The sequence below is a fragment of the Capricornis sumatraensis genome, chromosome X, assembly GCF_032405125.1.
Source record: "Capricornis sumatraensis isolate serow.1 chromosome X, serow.2, whole genome shotgun sequence".
Lineage (NCBI taxonomy): Eukaryota > Metazoa > Chordata > Mammalia > Artiodactyla > Bovidae > Capricornis > Capricornis sumatraensis.
The window spans coordinates 128048682-128056463 of record NC_091092.1 but is presented as its reverse complement, the minus strand read 5'-3'; the positions used below and the strand labels follow the sequence as shown (position 1 = coordinate 128056463).

General features: G+C 41.5%; 1 pseudogene; it reads right to left on the bottom strand.

Moving 5' to 3' along the window:
* Positions 1–3402: 3402 nt before the first annotated feature.
* On the bottom strand, positions 3403–3858 carry LOC138072032 (ARL14 effector protein-like pseudogene; annotated as a pseudogene).
* Positions 3859–7782: the final 3924 nt, after the last annotated feature.

Here is a 7782-nt window from a genome sequence, read left to right as displayed (position 1 = left end):
AATGAAAGTTCAGTTTGTATTTTCAAGCCCATCTTCACCAATTCAGCAAAGCTGGATACCGGTTTGAGTATTAAAAAGAAAAACTACTGATTCTGATAGCTCATTTTATTTAAACTCTTGGTCTAAGATGACCTGTAAAACAAGCAAAGTATTAGGTTGCTGCAAATGTAATTGAGGGTTCAGACCACGAAATTTAAATCAGTATAACTAGACTCAAACTCATCTTTGTGAATCAAAATAGGAACCATTACATTCAACACATTTTCGCCAACGAGAAATAAGTTTGTTTATTCCTGTAGCATAAAAATCTGTGCTTCGCAAAAACAGAAATATAGACCAATGGAACAAGACAGGAGACAAGAATGTACAATGGGGCAAAGACAACCTCTTCAATAATCGGTGATGGGAAAAATGGACAGCTACATGTAAAAGAATGAAATTAGAACACTTCTTAACACCATACTCAAAGAGAAACTCAAAATGGATTAATGATCTAAATGTAACACCAGGAACTATAAAACTCTTAGAGGAAAACATAGGCAGAACACTCAATATCAGAAATCAAAGCAAGATCCTCTATGACCCTCTTCCTAGAGTAATGGAAATAAAAAACAAAGTAAACAAGCGGGACCTGATTAAACTAAACGCTTTTGCACAGCAAAGGAAACTATAAGAAAGGTGAAAAGACAACCCTCAGAACGGGAGGAAATAATAGCAAATCAAACAACTGACAAAGGATTAATTTCCAAAATATAGAAGCAGCTCATACAACTCAATTCCAGAAAAACAACCCAATTAAAAAGTGGGGAAAAGATCTAACAGACATTTCTCCAAGAAGACATACAGATGGCTCAGACAGACATGAAAAGATGCTCAATATTGCTCATTATTAAAGAAATGCAAATCCAAACTACAATGAAGTATCACCTCACACTGGTCAGAATGGCCCTCATCAAAAAGTCTACAAACAGGAGAGGGTGTGGATCAACACTTGCACTGTTGGTGGGAATGTAAATTGATACAGTCACTATGGAAGACGGTATGGAGATTCCTTAAAAAACTAGGAATAAAACCACCATATAACCCAGCATTCCCACTGCTAGGCATATACCCTGAGGAAACCGAAACTGAAAAAGACACATGTACCCCAATGATCACTGCAGCACTGTTTACAACAGCTAGGACATAGAAGCAACCGTGATGTCCACTGCCAGATGAATGGATAAAGAAGTCGTGGTACATATACACAATGGAATATTACTCAGCCATAAAAAGGAACACATTTGAGTCAGTTCCAATGAGGTGGATGAACCTAGAGCCTATTATACAGAGTGAAGTAAGTCAGAAAGAGAAAGAGAAATATCGTCTACTAATGCATATATACAGAATCTAGACAGATGGTACCAAAGAATTTATTTGCAGGGCAGCAATGGAGGAACAGACTCATGGACACGGGGAGAAGGCAGGAGAGGGTGAGATGTATGGCGAGAGTAACATGGAAACTTGCATTACCGTATGTAAAACAGATAGCCAAAGGGAATTTGCTCTATATCTCAGGGATCTCAAACAGGGTCTCTGTACCAACCTAGAGGGGTGGCATGGGGACGGAGATGAGGGGGAGGTTCAAGAGGGAGGGGACATATGTATACTTATGCCTGATTCATGTTGAGGTTTGACAGAAAACAAATTCTGTAAAGCAATTATCCTTCAATTAAAAAATAACATTTAAAGATAAAGGAATAATTTTTTAAAAATCTGTGTACACCCGTGGTGGATTCATGTCAATGTATGTCGAAACCAATACAGTATTGTAAAGTAAAATAAAGTAAAAATAAAAATTAAAAAAAAAATCCGTGCCTCAGGATTTGATTAAATTCTTGGAAAGCATTTTCTGCCTCCTGCTGGCTGTGGAAGCCTTTCCCTCACAAAAAGTTGTCAGGATGCTTGAAGAAGTGGTGGGCAAGAGGTCAGGTGAATATGGCGGATGAGGCAAAACTTTTGCACCAACCTAATATCACTATCAGGAATTTCTGATGCAAAGTGATTGGTGTTTGCCCAAGAACAAAACATGGATTTGCTTCAGGGAAGGGGGGAAAATGTATTTTTTTCTCTCTTGGGTCAAAAACACACGCACTTTCTCACACACAAAAAAATCAAAGTAAGGAAAATTAAATGCTTTTTATTAATGAATTTGCCACACAGAGATTTTGGGTGAGTTAGTCAGAGGCAAAAGTGGTTTCAGGTGAATATTTTCTAGTGGGTAAACATACATAGCCATTTGGTGGGATAGAGATAGGAGCCTTCTGTCTATTTTTAGCCCATTATTTCTGCAGCCTCGGCCAGGGCCTGCACAACTGTGTTCAGTGGAAAGACTGAACTCTTTGTGCCGAATCCAAAGCTTCAGAAGGAGCAATTAAATGTTCATGAGACATAAACGTGGAAAAGTGGAAAAAGCAATTTTCTCCTTACAGATAGATCATTTGAATAAAACTTGGTATCAAAGATGACTGAAGAGAAACTTTCCCGATGACGCTGTGGGTGTGAACAGTTTCATAGAGATTTTCCCTAGAAACAGTTTTGCACAATAGCTGCCAAACCTGGCCCAGATGTTTCACATCAGTCTTCTGAGATGGTATCTTCACTGAGGTCAGCAGAAACTCTAGCTGAATTTCCTTAAATCCTATACCTCTAAGACCAAATGCAACTTAGGCCTTAGGAATTTTATACCACGTTGGCCAGTTCTGTGTGGCTGGTAACCTTAGCCACTAAAAAACTGCTTTTAAATCATTTCTAGGTAACAATTAGATTAAAATTTGTCCTTTGAAGTCTGCTTCCAGTTGGCATTTTGGATATCACTTAAATTGAATCTCTCATTTTGTGCTCATATGTTGGGACAGTTGGCCATGGGGCCTAGTAAATGTTTTTTTTAAAAAACAAATTTCATTTTAATATTGTTAAAACAGTAACACTAAAAGCATGAGACTATGAATATGCAGTGCAAGTCAATCCAAATAGAATTCTGATTTAGAATTGATAATGTGTAAGATCCTAACGGTAACTATTATAAACGTATGTTCTTTGTCAAGATAAGCTCTCAGCTACAGAATTCTAAAAAACCTAAAACTCCATCTCCTAAGGTACCAGCAAAGAGGAAAGGGATTTTTAACCCGAGAGCAGAGTAGGAATTCAGTTGCTGGTTACCAGGGGAGGAATCTGAGTCATCACAGCAGGAAGGTTAGAGAAAGACAGTGCATTACACAGGGTTCTATGGCTTCAGAGAACACTAACTAGTCTAAACTATATTTGTAAAACTTTTTTTCCCCCAGTCCTAAAATTCACCCAGGAGACAGAGGCTGGTATAACTGCAAAGCAGAGAAAATGCATCAGCCTGGAGGGCTGCTCCTAGTCAGAGAGGTCGAATGGCATCTTGCTGATGACCTCCCCATTCTCATCGACTATGGTGTGGTAGACCCAGCGGCGGTTGCAGCGGCAAGTGGGCCCGCACTTGGTGGAGTTACACTTGGGGCACGGGTAGAAGCAACCCTGGCAGTCTTTATCAAGGCAGTCACACAGGTCAGCCTGATTGAAGGTGAGCCTGCCCTTTTCGTCATACTTGTTGACTTTGCGTTTGACAGGAACAGACTCATTCTTGCTTGCCATTTGCCCTTCCTTCATCAGCTGCCTTAATTTAGGGTTAAAGGTGGCTGCCTGAGGCCCGGAATTTTGAAATGACAACCGTTTTAACTGCTGCTCCACCCGTTTCATCTGCTTCAGTTCCGTCTCACTTGGTTTCTCAGGAGAACTTGGACGTGCAGGTCTCTCTCGCACGGAACTGCTTTTTTCTGCTTGTTCACTCATTTCTGCTCACCTGGGGACACAAACAAAGTCAGCAACCATTTGTGGGAGCTCAGTCAACCATGAGGACGCTGGAGCTGGTAAACGTCATTTCAGAATGGGCCTATGAAGATTTTACTTCAAACCTGGGTTAAGTGAATAGGAGCAAGTTTATCAACACCAACAAATCTTTGGACAAAAGTGCTTTTATCAGATAGTATTTCCTCCTTTATTTAACCATCTCTTTTTTCTATCAACTGTTTAAATAACCATTCATGTTGGTCTAGACTGGTACTTCTCAAACATTAGTGTGCGTATGAATCAGGAAACATCTTGTTAAAAACTAGATGATGATTCAGTTAGGACTGGGGTGGGGCCAGAGAATCTACCTGTCTAATGTATGCCCGGATTATACTGATATTGCTAATGCCAAACCTACTTTGAGTCTCAAGGGCCTAGAGCTAAACCAATAGTGATCAGGGGCAACAATTCCTTTGCTTTAATAGAAACCCAGTTATTCTTCTTAGGTGAGTGGCCCGAGGATAGAAAAACAACAGTTTTTATGTAGAGAATCTCTTTCTCTCCACAATCCCCCCCACCACCGCCCCCACACAAGGCAAACTCTTGACTTTTCCTCCAGCTAAATTGGTTTGAACAAAGAAAATACTGTTTGAACCACTTCAGATCAATAAACATATTCCTTGTTTCTAATTACTGTAGTAAGTAATGGAAATTGGATGGTCATTTTTAGCAATTGCCTTTTCTCTTTAAAACATCAGCACATCAGTTGTGGTTTATTTATTTCCTTTGAAGCGACCTCCAATTCTTCTCAGGAAACACTCTACAAGCTACTTTAAGGTAATTCATCATATTGAATTAGTGACTGGTTTCGAAAAGGCTTTCTAAGGTCAGTACACTCTCAAGGACTTTCAGTGTCATTTCACCTCTCTCCATGTCTCACTGTCTCTGTGTGTCTGTCTCTTCCCTCTCCACCCCCCCACCCCATCCCTCTGTTTCTCTCCTAATTGGCCCATGTCCTACAGACTCCACAAAGCTTCCCAAACTACTAATAACTTAAAGTAGAGAGCCAGAGGATGCCCGTTTCTTTAAGGATGTTCTGCCTAGCTTCAAGAAGCAAACTGGCCAAAAGGAAGAGAGACAGAGGATGGGGCATCAGCTGTGAGAGGATCAGCATACCAGAGAAAAATTCCCATTGCTTCTCACTGGAGAGTTTCAGGCAATTCCAGAGGACTGGCCACACTCTGTTTGATACATACTACCTATTTCACACAAAAGGTTCCCTTTTAGGTCTTCCTTGGCATTTGAACGATGTAGTGTCTACAGAGAGGGAAAAGCCAATGATTCCCCTGAATCTCTCTCTTGAATTGGATTTATTTGCCAGGATCTTGTTGAGTAAATACCCAGGACAGATAATACAGTTTCATAATTTCTATCTAAGTTACTCCAATGTCTTGGCAGGTCTAGAACATTTAGTTTTTTCATTACTCTTATTCTCTGAGTTGTAATTTCATAGTGGACTCCTTACCTTACTTTTTTGGGGGGTGGGGGGAGGGTAGCAGCTACCTTTCTGATACATTACCCTAGGCAGAGGAGCCTCAGGCCTCACCCTGCCAGGGATCAAACACTAGCACTGTCTTCACCACTAACTATCCGACTTTAACTTAAGATGACTTCAGCTGCTTAACCTCAGTTTCCTCATGTGAAAATGGGGATAATAATAGAACCTTCTCTATGGGTATGCCCTAAATTAGGTGCAGTGAGAACTTCAAAGATGATATAAGACCAGGTTTCTGCCCGCAAAGGTTTGGCAATCTCCACTGGAAGATCAAGTGTCTGCAGCTCACTGCAAGGACAGAGAAAGGTGCTCCAGTTCAGATTCTGAGAACCCTATGGGGGGTGGGGGTGGGGTTCGTAATCATCAAACATCAATAGAGGCATCCCTATTTAGAACTAAGCTTTATATCTTCTTTCTGCACCCCCCACCCAGTTTCGTGAGGTGCTCAGTCACTCAGTTGTGTCCACCTCTTTGCAATCCCATGGACTATAGCCCTCCAGGCTCCTCTGTCCATTTTCCAGGCAAGACTATTGGAGTGTGTTGCCATTCCCTTCTCCAGAACTAACCTTGACATCTCAAAGAATTCCGGGTCATCCCCATAATGGTAAAAGAAGTGAGTGTGTGTGTGTTTGCGTGTGCAAATTTGCCACCATAATTCAGTCTAAAGCCACTATTTTTTTTCATTCATTCAGCAAATATTTATCAAGAGTATATCATATATGCTAGGTATTGTGCCCTATTTATTTCAGTTACAATTGCACAGACAAGTCCGGAGTCCTTCAAGCAGTGGTATGTACAAAAATGAATAAATTGGGGTAAAACTCTTCCACTCTTCAATTAAGCAAAATATCTATGTTGGCCAATTTTAAGGCACAGTATTTGTTTTAGAAACAGGCATCAAGACTCTGGTGGAGAAACTCAAAGTTTAGTTATGAATAGCTGTGAACCAACAGAGAAGGCAATGGCACCCAACTCCGGTACTCTTGCCTGGAAAATCCCATGGACGGAGGAGCCTGGCAGGCTGCAGCCCATGGGGTCGCTAAGAGTCGGACACGAATGAGCGACTTCCCTTTCACTTTTCACTTTCATGCATTGGAGAAGGAAATGGCAACCCACTCCAGTGTTCTTGCCTGGAGAATCCCAGGGACAGGGGAGCCTGGTGGGCTGCCATCTATGGGGTCACACAGAGTCGGACAGGACTGAAGTGACTTAGCAGTAGCATCAGCACCTGTGAACCAAACACTAAACTGATTCTCAATTATAGAAAATAGAATCAGGTTACAATGAGACCTTTGACTGCAGGAGCACTGTAATAGCACCATTTACTGGATACTGCAAGTAAAATCACCAGGCAGCTGAACAGATGTGACCATGTTATGCTCAGCTATAGCACACTCAAGACTTCCCTGGTGGCTCAGACGGTAAAGGGTCTGCCTACAATGCGGGAGACCCGGGTTCAATCCCTGGGTCGGGAAGATCTCCTGGAGAAGGGAATGGCAGCCCACTCCAGTATTCGTGCCTCCCGCGCCTCCCACCCAAAAAAGGAGCTCAAAGAAATATTGGGCTTCCCTGGTGGCTCAGGAGTTAAAGCATCTGCCTGCAATGCAGGAGACACCAGTTCGGTCCCTGGTGGGGGAAGATCTTCTGGAGAAGGGAATGGCAACCCACTCCAGTACTCTTGCCTAGAGAATCCCATGGACGGAGGAGCCTGGTGGGCTACAGTCCACGGGGTCGCAAAGAGTCGGACACGACTGAGCGACTTCACTTTCTATAGCACACTCACACTTTGACATGAGATATGTTTGTGAACCAGAATTGTTAGCTTAAACCCCAGGGCCTCTTAAACCCTTGACCTCTCTCAAAAATGTTGGGAGGATATGTTGAGGCAAACAGTTTAGGGAAATTCAAAATAGAAATAAATGCTCGGTGAATGCATTTGAACCCTTGACATTCCAATCCTGTTGGTCAGGAAACATCTTGGTATTTTCACAGGGAAATACTTTTTCTGTTGAAATCACCTTGAAGGTAACCTTATTTTCTTCTTGTCACTCAACCATTTATTTACTTGTCATAAAATAAAGTGAAAAAACTCTGAGCCCAACCACATAAAAGTCTTACATGCATGAGCTTTATCATTATCTTTCTTACCATAGTTCTCTTAGTCCTTAAATTTCATGGTGCTGAAAATATCCTTTTTGTGTTTCTTTTCTGGATTGTTCTCCCTCTGAGCAATGGTTACCAGAATCTTTTAGAATGACATGTATTTGCTAATTGGATTTAAGGCGAGATAATGGAAAACTTTGTTCCCCAACTATCTGGGTGATATTCTTAATCTGGAAAACAGATGTTTCAACATCTCTTTGCATCTCTGT